This window comes from Peromyscus leucopus, chromosome 10, assembly GCF_004664715.2.
Source record: "Peromyscus leucopus breed LL Stock chromosome 10, UCI_PerLeu_2.1, whole genome shotgun sequence".
NCBI classification, from domain to species: Eukaryota; Metazoa; Chordata; class Mammalia; order Rodentia; family Cricetidae; genus Peromyscus; species Peromyscus leucopus.
In genome coordinates this window covers 91,038,283-91,061,145 of record NC_051071.1, presented here as the reverse complement: position 1 = coordinate 91,061,145, position 22,863 = coordinate 91,038,283, and positions in this window count along the sequence as shown.

Below are 22,863 nucleotides of genomic sequence, written 5' to 3'. Positions count from 1 at the left end.
TGCTGAGCTGTCTCACTGGCCTCCACCTTGTTTTGTTTTTGAGACAGGGTCTTACCATGTAGCTCTGGAAGGCCTGGAGCTCACCATGTAGACCATATACCATGTAGACTGGTCTCAAACTCATACAGGTCTGCCTGTCTCAGCCTCCTGAGTGCGGACGGAGCCTTTGCTACCATAGCTGGCCGTCACCTTGCTTTTGAGACAGGATTTCTCATTGGCCTGAAGCTCAGGGATTAGGTAAGGATGACTGGACAGCAGGGCCCAGGGCTCCTCACAGTTCTGCCTCCTCAGTGCTGGAATTAAAAATATGAGCCATCACTCCAGATTTAAAAGAAATTATTCATTTTATGTGTATGGGTGTTTTGCCTGCCTGGATGCCTGTGCACCGCTTGGGTGTCTGGTCCTCTGGAACCCGGGTCCTCTGGAAGAGCAGTCCATGCTCTTCCCTGCTAAGCCGTCTCTCCAGCCCCATGCCCAGCTTTCTAGCTGCATTTATTTTAGGGGTTGCATCTTAGCAAATGCCTCAGCTCATCTCAAGCAGTCTTATCTCTTCTGTAGAACTCTATGAAGGACAATGCTTCTGTCTGTTCCATCTTCATATTCTTTCCCTCAGAATCATGATACCCTCTGCTTTAAATTTCGCAAGTAAAACATACTTCTTTTAGGCAATATTTACCCACTGTTCTTGACTTCATTCTGGCCGTGTTCTGACTGGAATCATCCCATTCCATCTTTACTTCCTCCGATTTCCCTTAAGTACTGAGCACTTATCTGTTAACTGAAGGCATCACTCTATCATTTAAAAATCATCTGTTTTCTTTTGCTGATTTATTTTTTTGTGTACAGGACAAGAACCACACTGCAAGCAAGGGTGAGCTTTTGTTTTTGTTTGTTTTTCCCGGTGAGACACACAGATCTGATCATGCTCTGTACTTCAGTCATTTAACTAGTTTTCACGGACCCGAAGGTTTTTGATTTAATCCAGACCTCATCCGGTGACATCGCCTTGTGTTTTGAACGTGAAGCTTAGGAACATCACTGAAATAGCCCAGTCCTAGGAGCAGATGGCAGCTCTTGAATCAGCCCCTGGCGGGCTGCAGAACCAGCCCTCTTTGCTGGCCCGAGTCTTCCTGCAGCCTTAGCCTTTATCCAAGACTTTCTACTCTTCCCCTCAGGCTCCCATATTTAAGTCGTACTCCGGGAAAAAGGATCCCACTAAAGCTTTCCATTCCTTTGTCCGTCGTCCAGCTCTTCAGTTCTTTCTTATGCTCTTTAATGTTCCTTCTCTGAGTCAAGACCAGCCTCCTCGGCTTCATAGTTTATTCTCAGTAGGAAAGCATTAAAAATAAGAACTAAACAAGAAGTTTTAAAAAGAATTTTTTTGGGTCTCTTCTATGCATTTTGATGTTTAATCTGTTCTGAAAACACACAAGTTTTGCTAATCTGGCCCTTGCTCTGCCTCTCACTCCTGGGAGTTTAGGCCTTGTGGGCAGAATTTCTATATTTTGACAGTTTTTCTACACAGCTTCTTAGGGATCATCAACCTTCAGTGGACCCACTGGGCTGCAGGCTCATGAACGTGCATCAGCTCTTGTGAGTGTGCAAACATGCTCATCGGCATCAGAAAGAAGATTGTCTCACCAAGCAGGAATCCAGGGGTAGGGTGAGGGGAGGGTGGATCTGGCCCTGGGAAGTGGGGCTGTACTTCAGCCATAACAGATGAACTGGTCTGGTGGTCTACTAAAGTGTCCACATCAACTTGTATATTTTGAAGCGGAGACCAAGACCTTGGATTCCCTGGGCCAGTCACTGGGTGTGGGCTTTCTCCAGTGACGGGAGCCATAAGCCTAAGTGACCCTTGACACACATGCCATATTTGGGCTTCTCTCCTCTTTTCCTAGATCTAGGCCTTGCTTAAGTCTCCATAGCACCAGAACCTCTTCTCAGATATCAGGTGACCGCGCTGCAGTTAGGCAAGAATAGACAGATAATCCCCATAGTAACATTCCCTGCTGGCTGAACACCCCATGATTAAAGTCCCCTCCCTCTTGCACCCCCCTTTGCCCCCGCCTATATATGCCTTAAGAGGGAAATAAAATTTTGGAGCTTGATCAGACATCCTGTCTTGCTCTCAATTTTTTTGTGTCTCTTGTCCCTCTCATTCGCCGGCCCTCCCTTCAGGTCCCTGTTGAAGACCCCACTGGCTGGGGCACTCCAGGAGGCAGGTGTAACCTTGGGCAAGACAGCTTTCTTCTGCTGAGTCCCATGCTTAAAATCAGACTTTATAAACACTTGCGTGCAGATTTTCTGTGAATGCAGGTTTTCTTTTCTCCAGGATGAATACCTAGACACAGGATAGCTGGACTCTACCTACAGTCAGCACAGATTTCATTTTATAAGACATTGTGTTTAATACCAGCACTCAGGAAGCAGAAGCAGGCTGATTTCTGTGAGGCCAGGCTGGTCTACATATCCAGTTCTAGGATAACCATGGGTGCATAGAGAGATCCTGTCTCAAAAAAGAAAAGAAAAAGAAAAAAGGCCAACTTTTCCAGAGCGGCCATACCATATTGCTTTGCTTCCCTCCTCTCCCCGCTTCCCCTGGTGTAGATGTGGTGTTTGTACATGAACTCTCCCCGCCCCTCCCTCCCCTCTCCCCCCTTCCCCTGGTGTAGACGTGGTGTTTGTACATGAACACATAGCTGTGCATGCCAGAAGTCAGTGTCTGACATCCTCAGTCATTGTCCCTATTTTTTGAGACAGGGTTGTAGCAGGAATCTTAAAAAGTTCTTATTAATAAAATCAAACCTGAGCCAGGTATTGGGGTGAATGCTGGAAGATCAGAGAGACAGAACAAGCCACAGCCACCTCACCTCGCCAGTTCTTCAACTGATCCTGTTTCCTCAGACTGGAAGCCTCTGAGTCCTCATCTCCGAATGGCTCTCAGCTGAACTGTTGCTCGAAAGCCTGAAAGCTTAACCAGCCACATGCTTCTAGTTCCTGATCTTCACTCCTTATATACCTTTCTGCTATCTGCCATCACTCCCTGGGATTAAAGGCTTACTTTCTGGAATTAAAGGCGTGTGTCACCATGCCTGGCTGTTTTCAATGTGGCCTTGAACTCACAGAGATCCAGAGGGATTTCTGCCTCTGGAATGCTAGGATTAAAGGCATGTGTGCCACCATTTTCTGGCCTCTGTATCTAGTGGCTGTTCTGTCTCTGACCCCAGATAAGTTTATTAGGGTGCACAATATTTTGGGGAACATAATACCACCACACAGGGTCCCTCAATGAACCTAGAGCTCACCAATTTGACTAGAAGGCCGGCCAGAGAGCTTCCGGGGATCTGCCTGTCTATCTCCCCAGTGCTGAGGTTAAAGGCGCCACCCCACCACGCTGGCTCTTCATGCGGGTGTTGTGACTATGAGCTCGGATCATCGTGTTTGTGCAGCAAGGGCTTTGCCGCTGTGCCGTCCCCCGCCCTGCTTACCACATTTCCATCAGCGGCACGTGAGGTGCCTCTGTGAGCGCCACGCCATATTTTTTGCCTGTGGGTCTTCGTTTTCTTTTCTTTTTTATACTAGGAGTTGAACCTAAGGCTTCAAACATATGAGGCAGTCACTATTACTGAGCTATGCCCCCAACCTCTCCTCTTGTATTTTATTGACTTAAAATATTTACTTATGTTATGTGCATGTGTGTTTTGCCTGCGTGCGTGTCTGTGTATCCCCTCTGTAAGAGTAGCAAGTGCTCGTAACTGCTGAGCCGTCTCTTCAGCACTTACATCTCATTGTCCTTATTTTTGTTTTCTCTTGCGAAGGAGTTAGCTCTCTCCTGTTGCCTCGTGAGATCTGGGCTCAGACTCAGGCTGTTGAGCCTGTCTCCTGCAAATGTCTCTACTCACTGAGCCTTCCAGTCAGTTTCCTCTACCCTAATTTTGTTTTGTTTCATTTTTATCTGGAGATGGGACTTGCTGAGGTCCCCAGCCTGGCGCCAAACTCATGGTCTCTGGCAGGTCTTGTGCTTGACTTTCTCCCATAACCTCTCCAGTGATAACAAATATGTGGTGGCATCTCAATGTGGCTTTAATTTGCTTTCAAAATGTCTAATGCCAGTGTTTGTATGTTCATTTGGTAGTCATATATTTTTCTTTGGTGAAGTGCATGCATGTGTGAGTGCGTGAGTGTGTGTGTGTGTGTGTGTGTGTGTGTGTGTGTGTGTGTGTGTAGCCCAGACTATCCTTGAACCCTCTATGTGACCAAGGATAACCTTGGACTTCTGATCCTCCTGTCTCACTACCTTCCAAGTGCTGAGATTATAGGTGTGGTGCCATGTCCAATTTGTCAAGTGCTGGGGATCAAGCTCAGGACTAGATCAATGACTTTACCAACTGAACTGCAGTCCCAATTCTGTATATTGTTTACACTTAAAAAGTTAGGTTTCCAAGTAACACAGAAAAAATTATGTAATTGTTTCCTTTTTGCCAATTTCCCCAAGTTTTTCACATATTCTGTCATCTATGTGATGTAGAATGCAATGCTGTTTCCTAGTCTATGATGTGTCTCCTTACTTCCTTATGATGCTTAGTATCCAACACTCTATTTTAGTTTTGATAAGGCCCATTATGAACTTTTAAAATGAATTGTCTGAGAACTCTTTAACCCAAAGGTGTAAAGAGCGTCCCTGTGTTTCTTCTGAATTTTACGTGGAGACGACTGACTAATTTGGGGGCCTAACATTTGCAGTAGGGTCAGGTGGAGGTTCAAGTTTTGAACATGGAGATCCAACCATTGCACCTCCATCTGTTTGCAAAAGCTCTCCTTTATGCACTGAATTGACGTTGCACACTTGTCCAAAATTGATCAACTAGATTCATGTTGCTCTATTTCTGAATATTCTATGTGTTTAGTCTTTCATCTCTTACCAGTGTCTTGATTGCTATAGCATAAAGCACAACTTAATATTGGGTAATATGAGTTACTACATTTTATTCTTTAAAATATTTAGTTTTTTGAGACAAGGACTCATGAAGCATAGGTTGGTCTCAAATTCTCAATCCTTCTTGCCACAACCTCCTGAACAGGAGGACTCTAGGCAAATGCCATCGTGTCTAGATGCCTTTTATGTACTTTTCACCATACTAGGGAAACGTTTTTTATTTTTAATTTGTTGAGAGTTTTTTTCCTTTCATTAAAAAATGTTATTAATGGATGTTGTTTTTTTTTCTGCACCGTTTGGTACAATTATGTGGCTTTTCTTGTTTAGTTTGTAATACAGTGAGTTGCACTGATTGTTTTTCACATGGGAAAACACTTTTCTTTTCTGAGAGAAACCCTGTGAGTTGTGATATATTATTTCATATATAACAAAATTTGATTTGTGAATGTTTTGTTGAGCATTTTTAGATCTATGATAATAAGGGATCTTGGTTGTGGTGGTATTGTGTTCCCCAAAATACTGTGTACTCTAATAAATTTATCTGGGGTCAGAGAACAGACAGCCACTAGATACAAAGGCTAGAAAATGGTGGCACTCACACCTTTAATCCTAGCATTCCAGAGATAGAAATCCCTCTGGATCTCTGTGAGTTCAAGGCCACATTGGAAATAGCCAAGCATGGTGACACATGCCTTTAATCCCAGAAATCCAGCCTTTAATCCCAGGGAGTGTTGGTAGAAAGCAAAAAGATATATAAGGCGTGAGGACCAGAAACTAGAAGTTTTTGGCTGGTTAAGCATTTGGCTGGTTAAGCATGTGGCTGGTTAAGCTTCAGGCTTTTGAGCAGCAATTCAGCTGAGAGCCATTGGGATGAGGACTCAGAAGCCTCCAGTCTGAGGAAACAAGACCAGCTGAGGATCCGGCAAGGTGAGATAGCTGTGACTTGTTCTGTCTCTCTGATCTACCAGCATGGACCCCAATAACTGCCTCAGGTTTGATTTTATTAATAAGATCTTTGAAGATTCATGCTACACTTGGTCAGTAGTTTTCTTGTATCACTGTCTGATTGACTTCATAAATTGATCAGAATTAAGATTTTGTTATTTTATTAGCACTCATGAACTGAATGGTAGCTTTGGTTGCCTGCACAAGACCTGCACAAGATCGAGCCATTCAAAATTCAAGAGCTTTGACAACTGAATACTGCAGATGAGGAGAGTCAGTTTTCTTTAGGACAGTTGCCTGGGGTAGCTGCCTGTGCTTGTTGATTTATCTACACCTATCAACACACGGATGACATAGAGTAGACTAAATGGCCATGAAAAGAGGATGTGAGATTGGGAGAGAGACATGATGGGAGGGAGTTTCTAGGAGGAACTGGAGAGATAGAAGAAGGTGACTATGATAACAATAAATAGTATACATATATGAAATTTCCAAGAAATAAAACTTTTTCAAGCCTACCATCTGATTTTGGAATTTGTTTTAATGGAAAGCTTTCAGTCATTTTCTGTATTTAGTAGATCTTAGCTGCTCAATAGGATGGTTCATCCATGGATCTCTTGATAGATTTTAGCTGCTCAATAGGATGGTTCATCCATGGATCTCTTGATAGGCTTTAGCTGCTGAATTCATTTATAGATTTCTCTGGATAGATTTAAGCTGCTCAATAGGATGGTTCATCTATAGATTTCTCTGGATAGATTTTAGCTGCTCAACTGGATGGTTCATCTCTGGCTCTCTCTTGATAGACTTTAGCTGCTCAATAGGATGGTTCATCTGCTGTGGGATAATGCTCTTGCACACTGTAAAGATTTCTCAGTCCTATTGGTTTAATAAAACACTGATTGGCCAGTAGCCAGGCAGGAAGTGTAGATGGGGTGACCAGACTAGGAGAGTTCTGGGGAGAGGAAAGGCAGAGATGGAGTCACCAGCCAGACACAGAGGAAGTGAGATGAGAATGCTGGACTGAGAAAAGGTACCAAGCCACGTGGCTGAACATAGTCAAGAATTATGGGTTAATTTAAGTGTAAGAGCTAATTAATAATAAGCCTGAGCAATAGGTCAACACTTTGTAATTAATATAAGCCTCTGCGTGTTTATATGGAACTGAATGGCTGCGGGACCAGGCAGGACAGAAACTTCAGTCTACATTTGTAGCTAGATTTTAGCTGCTCAATAAGATGTTTTACTTATGGATCTTTCTTGATAGATTTTAGCTGCTCAATTGAATGGTTCATCTATGGCTCTCTCTGGATAGATTTTAGCTGCTCAATTGGATGGTTCATCTATGGATCTTTCTTGATAGATTTTAGCTGCTCAGCTGGATGGTTCATCTGTGGATTACATTTTGGTTCTTAGTTATAGATGTAACCAACCGTCTTATTAAATAAGAAACACAGAAATAATGCAAAAGAGAAAGCCGAGAGGTCAGAGCTCAGAGCTAAAATCTCACCCTTCCGCCTGCGGTGTCCCAGCTTCCTGAAGGAAACTCTATTTCCTGTTGGTTCGTCTATTTAAAGTATTTTGTTCTGCCTTCTCATTGGTTGCAAACCCAAACACGTGACTGCCTCGTCACTGTCTGAATGTACAGCCCCCTAGGTCTTAAAGGCATATGTCTCCAATGCTGGCTATATCCCTGAACACACAGATATCTATGGGATTAAAGGCGTGTACCACCACCGCCACACTCTTGCTATGACTCTAATAGCTCTGACCCCCGGACAACTTTATTTATTAACATACAATCAAAATCACATTTCAGTACAATTAGATTACCACCACACTTAGTATTTTTTTTTTAAAGAATTCTTTCATTTCATTCATCAAATTAATATGCAGTGAATTCTTTTTGGTAGTATTTCCTCATGCTCTTTTTATAGTATGGAAATTTTACTGTGATGTCACCCTTTTCATTGCTGATATTGATGGTTTGCCTTCTTTCTCTTTCCCTCTTTCTTCCTTCCTTCCTTCTGACTCGGTTTCCCTTGGCTTGGTTCCAAGGTTAGTATAGTTTTTAAAGACTTTCTAGTGTGGTTTTGGTTTTCATGGGCACTTTCTGGTTCTGGAATCTTCTGTAGAGAATTTCTCTGAGCTTTGCTGTGCTGCCTCTAGTGGACGCCACATGTATTCAGACGGAGCACAAGGCAGCATACCTAGATTTAAAGGAGAGCTTTCAGTTTCTTCCTTTCTCGAACTTTTCTGTCATTGGATTCTTGTTCATTTATTTGACATTAAGTTATGGTGATTGTGTGTCTCGGGTGAGGGAGAGGGTTCATAATAACTCAGTCTACCATACTGCCAAACCCAGAGGTTGCATATTTCATTCAGTGATTAATTACATTCATAGACTATTCTGAAGCAACCAAGTGATGTAATTGGCAGTTTGATATTTTAAAACTTTTACAGAAAGTTGGTGCGGCATGATGCCAGTGCCATACCACCATTTCTCGACGTTCCTTTTCTGTTTTGATCATGTTGATTCACAGCGAGTTTTATTCCAACATCCAGCTCTGTGACCTGCATGGCTCGGTCCTGGAAACCTGACTGGTGTGATGAGGGAATGAAGAAAAGACAGACATAGAAGCTTGTATGGAAAAGCTAGGATCGGGGCCCCATGATCCCTCTGATGGAGGGCATCTACAAGGTAACAACACAAACAGGGTGGAGGCCTAGCCAGGCTTGGTGGGAGGTCTTTGCAGGGGGACATCTCAGCTTGCAGTCATGTGAGAGGGAAGCTGGAGTGACAGTTTGTGCACACACTGGTCACGGATCCATCAACACTGGTCCTTGGACTTAAAGAAGGTTTTGTTCTTCCCTCGACTTGGCTGGGGGAAGCCTTTGCCGCTTCCGTGGATCTAAGGCTTTGGGGTTCTCCATGTCAACAACACGCATTCACTCAGTGCTGCTTCTGCTCCCCACAATTCAGCACCCACACTGCTTTGCTATCGAACTGGGGCCATCGGAAAGAGTGTGGAAACTGATATCCTCTTACGGCATCCCTGACGCCAGTGCGTGAAAGGGACAGAAAGGTCACACTCCAGCCTCCTTACCCCAGATCTAAATAACTCTCAGATGTTTCACAGACTGTGGCGGATCCTCGAAGGAGTGGGCCATGTTACCTCATGGGAACTTCATTGCCTTTTAGCATCCATCCTGGCTTCTTTTCCCCGTGTTCTGGAAAGGCAGACAGCATGCTCAGCATCGAGCTTGCAGCAGGCAGCCTTGTGAGATCTGAGCAGAGGAAGTAGACAGACCTTGTGTGCTGTTGTGGTTCGAGTATGCAATGTCCCCTACGGGCTTTTGTGTCCAGCATTTGGTCCCCAGTCGGTGCTGCTCTTTGGGGACCTGGCTCCTGGCCTCATTTCCTGCCCGGTTCCTGGCAGATTGTATCATCACTCAATTCATTTATAAATTCTTTTTTGCTTGTTTGCTTTGTTTTGTTTTTCCAAGACTGGGTTTCTCTGCATAGCCCTGGCTGTCCTGGAACTCACTCTGTAGACCAGGCTGGCCTTGAACTCACAGAGATCCACCTGGCTCTGCCTCCCAAATGCTGGGACTAAAGGTGTGCACCACCATGCCCAGTTCATTTATGAGTTCCTTTATAAACTTTGTAACTTAAACTATGAACAACAGCAAACTATTTACTGTGTGTTCCACAAATGATTACTGTCCCATAACTACTGGTAATAAGAATGAGGTGGAAAAGGGGGGCTCAGGTTAGAACTCTGAAAAATGAGGGTCCACATATGTCTAATCCATCCTGTCTTCCTTTTCTTACCTGATCTAGAAAGCCATGTTCCTGGCCTGACACTTGGCTTTCAGCAGCCTTGTGAGGTCATTGTTGGAAGGAAGGAGGAGAGGCGGGGCTTTGAGGATGACGATGGGATTAGTTGGAGAAGAGAGAGAGAGAGAAATAGACACTATGGCTTAGCCATTCACTATCTTGTCTGATCTTGTAACTTTTAATCTTGTAGAGTACAGTCATCGTAAATATGGACTCTGGCCCCACCCCAGCCACGACCCGAGCTCTACCTCCTGAGGACCACGTGGAGCTCTGTGTGCCTCTCCCAGGCAGCATCTCTCTAGCACTCTGGTTCCTGCCACCTAAGGAATATACATAGTATGGACTCTATGTATAGGATGATGTGAGTTTTCTACAGATTCCTGAGGGTCTTGAGCAAGAACCTGCTAACTCCAGAGAAGGCTTGCTCCTGTGTACAGAAGCTGATCCTAGCCATAGCCAAACCAGGAACACTTCTGATACTCTATTCACACATCAACACTGAGTGACTCCAAGATAGCCCAAGCATCATTTGGTTGGTCCAAAATCTGACAAGTTGGGGTAACTTCAGAGATCCAAACACACACCCAATAAAGATGAGATGGCTGTTGACACCAACACCTACTGTAAACTACCCAACTCCAGATGCCCAAACATACACCAGGAACAACCAAGACTCTCTGTGTCCTCTAAAAACAAGTATCGCCACAGTAACATCCCCTGAGAAAAACAGCTTAGAAGTTTTTTCTAAAGAAAATATAAATATGTCCAAGGAACTCAGGAAGGGTATGAATAAATGCCTGAATGAAGACGCTGAAAATTCTAACATGGGTTTTGTAGTCAGGATCATTTTCCTTCTTCCTCTTATGTGTGCATATTTGTGGGTGTGCACATGTGTGTGATGGCACATGTAAAACCAGAGACCAGCATTGACCCTCTCCTCAGTCTCTCTCCATCTCGTATTTTGAGACAGGGTTTCTCACTGAACCTGAGTCTTGCTGATTCTGCTGTTCTGGCTGACTAGAAAGTCTCGGAGTTCCTCTCTTCTCTGCCTTCCCAGACATGGCAGTGCACATGCCTGTGTCTGGCTTTTAAAACCTGGGTTCTAGGTATTGAACTCGGGTCCTCAAGCTTGTGCCACACTCTTCAGTCACTCTACTGACTGAGCATCTTTAAACAGGAAGGTCAACAAAACAATTCAAAAACAGTTTCAGGAAGTCCCTGAAATGGAGCAGATTCACTAGGACCCTCCCTCTCAGAGTAAGCCAAAAAGATGGCTGAGAGTCACTCTCAGATGAACCAAGCTTCAAAGAAGACTCTGAGACCAGCCCACTGCCTGGAAGAAGTTTAGAACCACCAAGGTACCTGGAAAGGACGCTCTCTAATCTGTCAAGCCGCCTGCAGGCTGTGCACTGTGCTCCAGGTTCCCAGCTCTGTGAGCTGTCACTCATGCTGGGGTGGGCCTTGGTGATGCAGCTGTCTTTGAGCTATTTCTGCTCCTACAAGTAACCTCTCACCCATATTCCTCTAAGTAACCCCAATAAGACTCATTGATTCACCAAGTTAGACTTTGGTGGTGTCTTAGTTAGGGTTTCTATTGCTGTGAAGAGACACCATGACCACAGCAACTCTTATAAAGGAAAAAGTTTAATTGGAGCTGGCATACAGGTTCAGAGGTTTAGTCCTTTATGGTCATGGTGGGAATCATGGCAGCACACAGGCAGACATGGTGCTGGAGAAGGAAGAGAGAGTCTCTGGGCCTTGTTAGAGCTTCTGAAACCTCAGACCCCACCCTGAGTGTGGTGGTTTGAGAAAAAATGCCCCCCAAATGCCCATAGGAAGTAGCACCATTAGGAGGTGTGGCCTTGTTGAAGTAGGTGTGCCTTTGTTGGAGGAAGTGTATCACTAGGGGGCAGGCTTTGAGCTTTCAAATGCTCAGGCAGGTGTGGTGTGATACTCACTTCCTGCTTCCTGCTGATCTGGATGCAGAACTCTCAGCTCCTTCTCCAGCACCACGTCTGCCTGCACGCTGCCATGTCCTGCCATGACAATAATGGACCAAACCTCTGAAACTGTAAGCCAGCTCCAGTTAAATGTTTTCCTTTATAAGAGTTGTTGTGGTCATGGTGTCTCTTCACAGCAATAACACCCTAATTAAGACAGAAGTTGGTATCAGGAACTGGAGTGTTGCTGTGATAGGCCTGAGCATGCATTTGTTTGGAGGAATCTGGACTTTGGGATTTGGGGTTAGGAAAGCAGTGGAATGCTCTAAGTGCTGTTTAATGGGCTTCACCAGTAGGAGCATGGAAGACAGAGGTGCTGAGAGTGATGTGAACTGTGGGAGCTGACTCAGGAGGTTTCAGAGGAGGAGAATTTTAGTAATTAGTAATTATCAAAGTCTCAAACTTGTTTAAAAGTCCAAAGTCTTTTCTGAGACTCATGTGATCTCTTAACTATAATCCTCTGTAATATCAAAATAAAAGGCAGATCACACACTTCCAACTTATAATGGTATAGAATATAGATTAACATTACCTACAGACTGTTCTTGTGATATTTTGGTGAAGAATGTGGCTGCTTTTTGCCCTTGTCCAAAAAAATCTTCCTGACACTAAATTGAAGAGTTTTGGATTAATTGCATTGGCAGAAGAAATCTCAAAACAGCCTAGTGTAGACTCTGCTTTTGGTTATTTAGTGTTTACTCTTATGAAGATCTGTAACAAAAAGGAGCAAGCTGAGCAAGGACAATTACAAAGTGTACAATTTGAGAAGAAAAGGGACACCAGAAAATAGAATGGAGCTGAGTCCTGTGTTCAAGGAGATAAACAGATTAAAGAAAAGTCAGATGTTAAATGGAATAAAGGGAATGGTAACCTCAGGGCAAGATCCCGCCCAGCTAAGCTTCCAACTTGTGAAAAGGAATTAGAGAAAATCTTAGAGCCAGGTGTGGTGGTGCATGACTTTAATCCCAGCACTCCAGAGACAGAGGCTGACAGATCTTTGAGTTTGAGGCCAGCCTGGTCTACAGAGCAAGTTAAAGGACAGCCAAGGCTAGACAGTGTAGAAAACAGAAATCTGGTGAGGATGTAATTGAAAGAGGGGACCACATCCCAGTCCCAGGAAGCAGCAAAACTTGGCAGCTTTGGCCCCATGGTTCTGGCTTTAGAGTCAAGGATAAAAGGGTTATGGGATTTCCCTCTGTGACTAAGGAAAGCTTCTGAGGCCAGGCATGTGTCAGAGGTGTCCCTGATTGGAGGACTAGAGAGGTCATTTTATGAAGCTGTGAAGGTGAAGCCTGGATTGCCTTGGAGACCCCAAAATGTTGGAGATGCCAGAGCTGTGGGATACCTGCTGTGGAAAGCTGCTGAAGGGGAGTGGAATCAGCCCAAGAGAAAGAAGCTGAGAGGAGCTGGAGGTCTGAAGACTGTTTTGACATCAGACATGGAGATGCAGAGTTTGGAGTTTGCCTAGCTGGTTTTCATTCTTGCTTTGGTCTAGGATTTCCTCGCTATGCTCCCTTTAAGAATGGTAATATATATCCTGTGCCGTTATATGTTGGAAATATGTGATCTGCTTTTTCATTTTGAGTTTACAATGGATTACAGTTAAGAAATTGCATGAGTCTCAGAAGAGACTTTGGTCTTTTAAACAAGTTTGAGACTATGATAGACTATGGGGACTTTTGAAGTTGACTACATGCATTTTGCATTATGTTATGGCTACAAGCCTATGGGGTTAGGGAGTGGAATGTGGTGGTCTGAATAAAAATGGCCCCCATTATTAGGAGATGTGGCCTTGTTGGAGTAGGTGTGGCTTTGTTGGAGGAAGTGTGTCACTAGGGGGCAGGCTTTGAGCTCTCAAATGCTCAAGCCAGATCTGGTGTGACATTTACTTCCTGCTTCCTATCTGGATGTAGAACTCTCAGTTCTTTCTCCAGCACCATGTCTTCCTGCACACTGCCATGACTATAATGGATTAAACCTCTGAAACTGTAAGCCAGCCCCAATTAAGTGGTTTCCTTTCTATGACTTGTCATGGTCACGATGTCTCTTCATAGCAATAGAAACTCGAACTAAGATACTCAGGGACACACTTCCTCCAATAAGGCCATACCTCCTCCAACAAGGCCACATCTCCTAATGCCACTCCTTAAGCATTCAAACATACGGGCTATGGGGGCTGTTCTCACCCAGTCCACCACAGGTCGTTTCCATACTCTGGTCTGTCGCGGGTTCCCTATCTGGTTTGAGTAGAAGTGTGCGTTGTGTCTCCTCAGGAAAAGTTTTGTCACACAATACACTATTACCAAATAATAAAATAAGTGGCCCCATTTAAAAGGAACGTGTATTATTTAAGGTTCTCCAAAGGAACAGAGTAGAGAAAATGAAAATGTATATTAAAAGGGGATTTATTAGATTGGCTTACACGATACAGTCTGGGTGGTCCACAATAGCCGTCTTACAGAGGACAAGACCTCAGGAGCTACTCAGTCTGAAAGTTTGGATGTCTCAGGTGTCCTAATCTGGTTCTGAAGACCCACAAGATTCCTGGCGAGCCATTGGTCCTTTGTCCAGTTTGGAAGCCTGGAGCTGGATCCTCCTGTCAGCGAGGGGATTGGCAGTGACCGCAGCAGAGTTGAGGAACTCAATCGTCAGATAGGAGGCAAAGAGGCAGCAAGAAGAAACTCTTCTCTCCTTGTTTGACTTGCCGCCAGAAGGTGCCACCCACGTTTAGAGTGGGTCTTCCCACTTTAACTACTCTGACCAAGAAAATCCCTCCCAGGAGTGTCTGGTGGCCTGGCCTTTGGTTATTTGCAGAGCCAGTCAAGTTGACAATCAAGATTAGCCACCCTGTACATCACCACCTGTCTTAGTCAGGGTCTCTACTGCTGTGAAGAGACACTATGACCATGGCAACTCTTACAAGGAAAACATTTAATGGGGTGGCTCGCTCACAGTTTCAGAGGTTCAGTCCATTGTCAACATGGCGGCATGCAGGTGGATGTGCTGGAGCTGAGAGTCCTACATCTTGCAGGCAACAGGAAGTCAACTGACAGCCACACTGAGGGAAGCTTGAGCAAAAGAGACTTCAAAGCCCCACCCCACAGTGACACACCTCCTCCAACTAGGGCTCACCTCCTAATAGTGCTGCTTCCTTGGGGTCCATTTTCTTTCAAACCACTACACCACCTCAGAGGGCTGAATTGCTGCCTTTCTTTCCTCCTTATTCATTGGCTCTCCATCTCCTCCTTACATCCATGGTCAGACCTATTCCCTAGGGCTCAGTAACCACCTCATCTACTCTGTCTGCACCCCAAAATGTCACACCAGAATGCTTGCAGTCCTTTCCCGGCCTGACATCTCCATGGTCTGAGGGAAAAGGTTGTGTGGGGATCTGCAGGTGAAGGAGGCTGGGTATGAATATTTGTGCAATGGATTTGTCGACTTAGTGTGTTGATAGAACTTTTGAAACCCTGCAGCTGGTCACATTCTTTCCTCTGTTAGTGTCTCACTGGTGACACACTAGATTCAGAACACACAACATAAAGATGCCATACATAGAACACAGTTTTCAGTAGTTCTTGTTGGAAATCTGGGAGCCTCGGTCTTTCCTTGGACTGGAATACACTTGATGTGGAGAGGAGATGGTGGCGATCTGAGTAGGCTGAGTGTGTGGTCATGCTGACTGGGAGCAAGATTCTAACAGGTCTTGGAGGTGAGAATGTTATCTGGGTACTTAAAAATTATTTGGGTTAATCTTTTATCTAACTTTTTTTACAGACCCAAGACATGCCATTAGATTTGAAGAAATAATAATTTTCTTTGAGCCTTGCATTTCAGAGTTTGGCAAATGCCGACTTCCTGATTGGACACTGGAGCCTCAGGTGCTTTATCTGAAGATGTTTACAGGAAGCCTGTGCTTTCCCTCAACACTGAGAGCTTAGGGATGGGTAGTATGTTAACGCTGTTACAGCACATGAATGGTGTGCCCTTGGTTACCCTAGATCACTTTTTTATTTTTGGTCTTATACAATGCAAGACAGGGAGAACTATGATTACCACGTTGCCAGTTGGCTGTTCTGTGAGACTATGATTATGCAGAGTGTAGAGGGAACTTTATTTATAAACTTAGTTTCCAGGAAAAAAAAAAACAGAGTCAAAAAGCTAAGCCAGCACACCATCTAATTCTCAATGTAAAATAATGCAGAAGTGTGGAAGACGAACATCTGATTTGTCACATCTGATACACTAATGTTTTATCCAAAAGGAAGAACACATTGTAACGTGCTCAGTCATCTGCATAAACACCACCTGGCCCTTTACAGGCACCTACTCAAGTAACGGGAGTCAACCACAAATGGCAGGCAGCAAACGAAAAGTCTCTCTCTCTTCCTTTTCTTAATTTAAAAACAAGGATTTTATGTATCGAAGCGGCAGAATCTGGTGCATCTTTTTCAACAGCATAATATCAATGTGATTAAAGTGAAGTGGCTGGAACTTTCCACATTAGGGAATATCTGATCACAAATTCCCCAGATTTTCAACAGCCAAAAAAAAAAAAAAAAAATCATTATCCTTTAAAAAGTGGGTAGATCAAACCAGACCCTGAGCAATAATGTATTTATTACAACACGAAGCTACTTCCCTTGGGTATATCAGCGGGCCATATATTGGGAATAGCTGTAGTTTTTGTGTAAAATATCTTGCTAGAGATGGGAGAATTTTTTTTTTCCATCTCCAAACTGACACATTCTGGTTGTATGCCTCAATGAGCATGCTGCCTTGCTACATTACACAGAAAGAGGCAGTGTGGATCCCCCAGTTGTCCTAATATAAAAATGAGACGCGTCCATCACCAGGGCACACTGTACCAGCCCTGAATATTTCAGAGGGCATTTACTGAGAGGGTGAACGAGACTGATGAGTCACCGTAAAAACAATCATCCTTACACCTTTCCTTCTTAGATTTAAGGCGGCTAGCAGAGGGCATTCTGAGTCACCAAAATGTAATTTCTAGATAATGGCTGGACTCTTTTGGACTCTTGTTCTCCTCGTGAAAACACCATGGAGGCTCAAGGAGGTTGGATATGATGATGTTCAATTATTGTTTTTAAAATTAATTACCTTTTTGTAATTTTGTAAGTATGAGAAATTGATTTACACATTACATAAAATACACAATGCTCTCTGATCACGGCTCTCTGTTACCCGTTCCCGGCTTCTCCCCTGCCGTCAGATGCCTCCTTATTTCATATCAGTCTCCCTTCTCTTTTTCTTTCTTTTTTGGAGATAATATTGGAGGACTACAGAACTCTGCCATTAGTTCATCCTTATATTGACGATCCGTGTGTCATCTCTAGCTTCCAGAAGTTTCTACCTTTAACCAAGTCTTCCAGTTATTTGCCACTCCCAGGGACCACTTGAAAAGTGAATTCACAGCTCTTTTGTGTAAGGGTTCCAGACGTGTGTCCTCAGCCAAGCCTTCTAGTCACAGATTTTTAATGTGTCTCCTGGTGATGAGGGTGACTCGGCTCTCCCCGCTTCTGGAGTCAATTCATGATGATATTCTGCAGCTTAGCTGCCCAGGACATCCATGTCAACCTAAGGAAAAGGCTCCATTGCGTTTACACCGCTCACACGCCTCTTCCCACAGTCTCTGGCACAGATTCCTATTTTAAGTGCATTCTCTGACTCATGGGGAGGCGGGGGAGGGGAGACTCTGGCATCAGATAAAGAAAAGGAATTTTTTTCCCTTTTCCATGTTCTTAGAGAAGTCTAGAGAGCAGTTTTATTCATTCATTATTCCACTTTTTAAAGTCCCTACTATGTGCCACGGTTGAGCAGAGACAAATGAAAGACAGATCTGCTTCTGCCTTCATGCCACGTTTATTCCACTAACTTTGAACAAATACTGAGGATTCCAGTAATAACTGACCACGCTTCTGCTTCCACATCAGAGAGACTCGGCCACTCCAGGAACACAGAGACTTTACAGTTTTTCAGGACTGTGTGTACAACAAGCTTTGTGCAACCGCCGTTAATTTAATCTATACCACAAACTATAGAGGAGCAGATTGAAACACCAACTTCCTCTGTGAGACGGCTACTCAGGTCCATCTGAGAGCGAAGCGAATGAGTTAAATTTACATACTTTAGTGAGCAAACCAGAAGGTGGTTTTTTTTTTCTTTTTCTTTTTTTGTGGTGGGGGTGGCGGGGGAGTTTCAAGACGGGTTTTTCTGTGTAGCTTTGGAGCCTGCTTTGGAATTCAATTTGTTGACTAGGTTGGCCTCGAACTCACAGAGATCCGCCTGCCTCTGCCTCCCCAGTGCTGGGATTAAAGGCGTGCACCACCACCGCCCAGTCGAGCTCCTCTCCCCGCCCCGCAAAAGCCGGTAAGTTCAGCTGTCCAGAGAGAAGATATGCGGGTCTCATAACACAGTGAGGGAAGAGAAAGGAGGCGGAGGAGGGAGCACATAATCGCACACCCACCCGCTCGGTCTGAATGGTACAGGGGACTGCGGTCTGTGTGCCCAAGGCCTGGAGGAGTCAGTACTACACCGCACAAGACGTTGGTCAGGTCAGAAAAAGGCATGCTTTCCCTGTAGCGAATGCAGATCCGGCTTGGCGATCCAGTGGACACGCGTGTGGTAAAGGGAGCAGGCGGGAGGCTGGCGGCGCTTCCCGCTGTACAGTCTGTCTGGAGAGAAGCTGGGCATGCGCATCATAAGAGTGAAATTTCCTGATTTGTCTATTTTGCAATGAGTTAGGTTGTTTCAAAAATTAGTCAGAGTCCAAATTAATTATCATTAATTTTAAGCTTTGGTAATTTTCTCCTTTATAACAACTGCTTCTTTTTAAGCTATTTAAACAAAACCAAACTAAAACAAAAATGGAGTCCTCAGTTGATAGGAATTCCAATCAAGCCCCATGGTCGCGCATGGCCCTGGCGGGACACTTAGATGACTGCCTAGTGACCCATGCCCCATGGTTATGTGGTCACGTGACCGCATGAGCTCTGCATGTGGGCCTGTGTGTACAGGTGCATCTTGGCCTTTATAAGGCGGCACCATGTTTCCCTGGTCTCTTTCTCGCAGGCCTGATCACATCTATCCCTTTCTCTTTGTCTTGATAAAACTCTTGTTAGTGGATTCTGTCGGGTATCGTGACTTTTCCTTTGGGGCAAGAGCGCTGTAAAAACCAACACTCAGTGTAAGGCCTGCTGTGGTGTGCACCTTTAAGTTCAGCTACTTGTAGAGCTGAATCAAGTGGATCAAGAATTGGAGGCCAACCTGTGCTTCAGAGCGAGCTAACTAGACTAACAAACTCTTTGAGGGCACGGTGCAGGACCAGGTTTGTCTTCAAGAAGTGTTTCCGGGGGGGCATCCCAGTGGAGTTACTGTATGATCCTTGGAAATGGAGGCCCCCTCTTGGGGTTCTTAGTTACATTAGCAAGAGAATTCAGGAATGAACACAAGTGGAAACTCAAGGGCAATTTATTTGAATTCAAAAGAAACACCCAAGGGCAGGCAAACTGTAAACCCTGAAGCTGCTCAGAGGAGGGGGAAGAAAAGAAAAATACCCCACCTCCTGAGATAGCAAGATTGGAGGTCAGTCACGCGGCAGCAGGAGGGGAAATCTCAGAGAAAGAGTGAAGCCAGCCAGAGCACTCTCCGAGGGCGTTTAGAAGCTGCTCAGGCCCCAGTCAGCAAGTGAAAACCACAGAAGGACAGTGAGGACTCAGGATGTGGGGCAGACACAGTTGCACCTGGCCAGGGCTGGCTGGGCCTAAACCAGGGACCTGGAATTCTGGGAGAGAAAAGTGAACTTGCCCCCTAGGGGTGGGCCGCTACCCAGGTCCCTGCCCTGCCCTCCTGAATTAACTGTTTTAGTTTGTTTTGTTTTGTTTTCAAGGCAGTGTTTCTCTGTGTAGCCGCCCTTACTGTCCTGGAACTCTGTAGACCAGTCTGGCCTCAAACTCAGAGATCTGCCTGCTTCTCTGCCTCCTGAGTGCTGGGATTGGAGGTGTGCACCACCACCGTCCAGCAGGATTAATTATTTAGGGAGGAGACACCAACACACCTCCACCTAGAAGTAGATTCCATTCTCCCCTGTAACAGGTCAAATAAAACTCATCTATGAATTGGATTTGGCTTGATGGATATCAGTAGAAACCTCTGGGTTATAGGCCATGTCTCTGAGGTGAGAAGACGCAGTACTGATTCATTTGGTCATTGTGCCCTTCAGAAATCTGGAGACAAAATGCTCTCAACTTTGCTTATAGAGGTAAGAAGTAAGCAGCTGTGAAAGAAAATGGCCCCCAAAGGGTGTGGCACTATTAGGAGGTGTGGCCTTATTGGAGTGAGTGTGGTCTTGTTGGAGGAAGTGTGTCACTGTAGAGGCGGGATTTGAGGTCTCCTATATGCTCAAGCCACACCCAGTGACACAGACCACTTCCTGTTGCCTTGGGGCCAAGAAGTAAGGACTCTCTGCTCCAGCACCATGTCTGCCTGCATGCCACCATGTCACACCATGATGATAATGGACTGAACCTCTGAAAATGTAAGCCACCCCATTAAATGTTTTTCCTTTATAAGAGTTGCTGTGGTCATGGTGTCTCTGCACAGCAATAGAAACCCCAAGGCAGCAGTGTTACTACACTAGTCATTACGGATTCCCAGGTTGTTGGGGGGGGGGCTCTCATCCAAAATCATCTGAATGGAAGGACATGCAAGAGCTACAAACCCATCAGGTTAATGAATAAATACTAAGTGAAATTTGTATAAATCTTAAACTATACAAACATTAAGTGGGGTTTGTGTAACTTAAATTATCTTGAATGTTATGGCTTGGACTGGTGTTGAAGTACTATTTGATGATGTCAACACAATGAGCTAAGAATAATTCTGGGTGAAAAACCTCCTCCCACCTCTAAGAAAACTGCCTTAATAGATGGAAATATAGCTCATTGAAAGAGTGTGCTTCACATAGCTAGAGAGCTAGAGTTTCAACTCCCAACACTTTTCTTCTTCTCCTCCTCCCTCTCCTCCTCCTCCTCCTCTTCCTCCTCCTCTTCCTCCTCCTTTTAATTTGCCTTCTGGTTTTAGAGTTAGGTTGTCTCATATAATTTTTGCCAGAGCCCTAGTTAATTATTAACTTTCAATTTAGTGCAGTGTTTGAAAGGACTAGTTCTTTTCTATGCTGTCTTATTTAAGCAAACCAAATGAAACTAAACTATGTGCTACTTGGGTCAAGGGAGTCACGAACACTATGTAGGGCAGTGACTGGGGCTAGGTACCAAAGACATACCTCACAAAGTTGGTGCTTTCTAAGCTGGCGCTTTAGGGGAAACTTGTCTTGAGGAATGATAGGAGCTTGCAGAGAGAGAAAGAGAGAGGGAGAACAAATTGATACTTTTTATAGAGGTGGGAAGAAAATACCTGGTCTGTGTGAGGGATTGCTAATGGCCCGTGCTGACGAAACACTCCTCTTCCCAGGGACTGGGAGCTGCGGGTACCCCATGTGGTCATTATCTTTATGAAGTTCTTTTTCATCTTCAGAGAAAAGAGGCCAAGGGTCAGTGGGAACACCATTTTTCCCCCTCTATGGATGAAACTTTGTATAGCTTTATGCCTAAGATCTTAATGAACTTGAACCGTAAAACTGCACAAACTTAAGTCACAGTCGAGACCTGCTGCAAGCCGTTTGTTTTAGACTCCAGATCATTCTAGGGAAGAGGCTCTTCTTTCGTTGCTCTTGTTCAGAGAGAAGCCTAGAACTAATTTTGGTTGTCTTCCCAGGGCCTGGCATTGAGGTGAAGAGGGTTCATAGAGAGTGAGTTGGAGTTGCGGACAGTGCATATAGTTAATGCTGCTCTTTCCTTGAATCTTCAGTGACTTGGGCCGGCCAAACAGCTCATTGAGTTGTCAAGCCTGATGACCTGAGTTTGATTCCTAGGACCCACGTGGCTGAAGGAGAGGACTGACTCCAGTAGGTTGTCTGTCCTCTGAGCTCCAAGCACGCTGTGGCACATCTCCACCCTAAATGCACATAAATAAATGTATAAAGAAGTAAAGGAAAAAGAAGATATGAGTAAATATAAATGGATATTCACCATCTAGAGTGGGAATAGTAATGTCTTGGCAAGTCTTCAGTGACTTTATAACTAAAACACACAGAAATAGAAAAAGCAGGAAGGGATTAGACACAATTGTGGTCTAAGCTTCTAGCAGTGTCAAGTGATAAAGCGACAATTTTTACTAGAATATGCTAACTCAGCTATGCACAGCAGTCTAGGCCACAAGAAGACCACTACAGGTAACAAGTGACCACGTGAAACAGGCAAAGTCTGAGCCCATTGATCGGCAGGTGACACGGGACTTGGTCTTGGATTCTTATGGAAATTTCTGACAGGAAGGAGCTAAGTTTGTTTTCAAAGTCTTGGTCTCTGCGGACTGACTATGTGAAGAACTAAGCCATTCTTTATTGAACTATGGGTCTAGGAGAGAAAAATAAAAGTCCTTTCTGTGGCAGGGCGGAGCGGGGCTGGAGCCGCAGGAACTCATATTGGTGTTACCGAGATAATATTTGGAGACACAAACCCCAGTCCTGTTGACATCTCTCATTTTATGGATAAAGATATTAACATTCTGAAAGTTACTTACAGTCCCAGAAAATAATTGGACCAGAATGGAAGTCTGGGTGTTTTGGAATAAATTTCTGCATCTCAGACAAAACTGTGTGCTATTTCTGAACTTGCTTTGTGGACCTGAAGAGAGTTCACAAAGAAGGACACTAATTATCAAGATGAGTTATGTTTATGCTGTATCCCCAGTGTTGTGTATGCTAAATACTTAAGCTTTCTCTTGACTTCTTTTTTCTTTTTAATAGCCCAGAGATGTAGATACTTACTTAGCTAACTGTTATTGTTTCTTTTAGTATTGAGGACTGAACCTAGGCAAGTGCAAGAGAGCTACAGCCTTGGCCACACTTCCTAGTTTTTATGGATAAGAAAACCAAACCTTTTAGGTCGAGTAACTTGTTTTCTCTAGGCCTGTGGTTTGTGAAGCCGGTTAAAAACCCAGGCGCTCAACCCACTGCAGTTACTGTTCCTTACCCTTTCCTCCTATGGTGGGAAACAGAC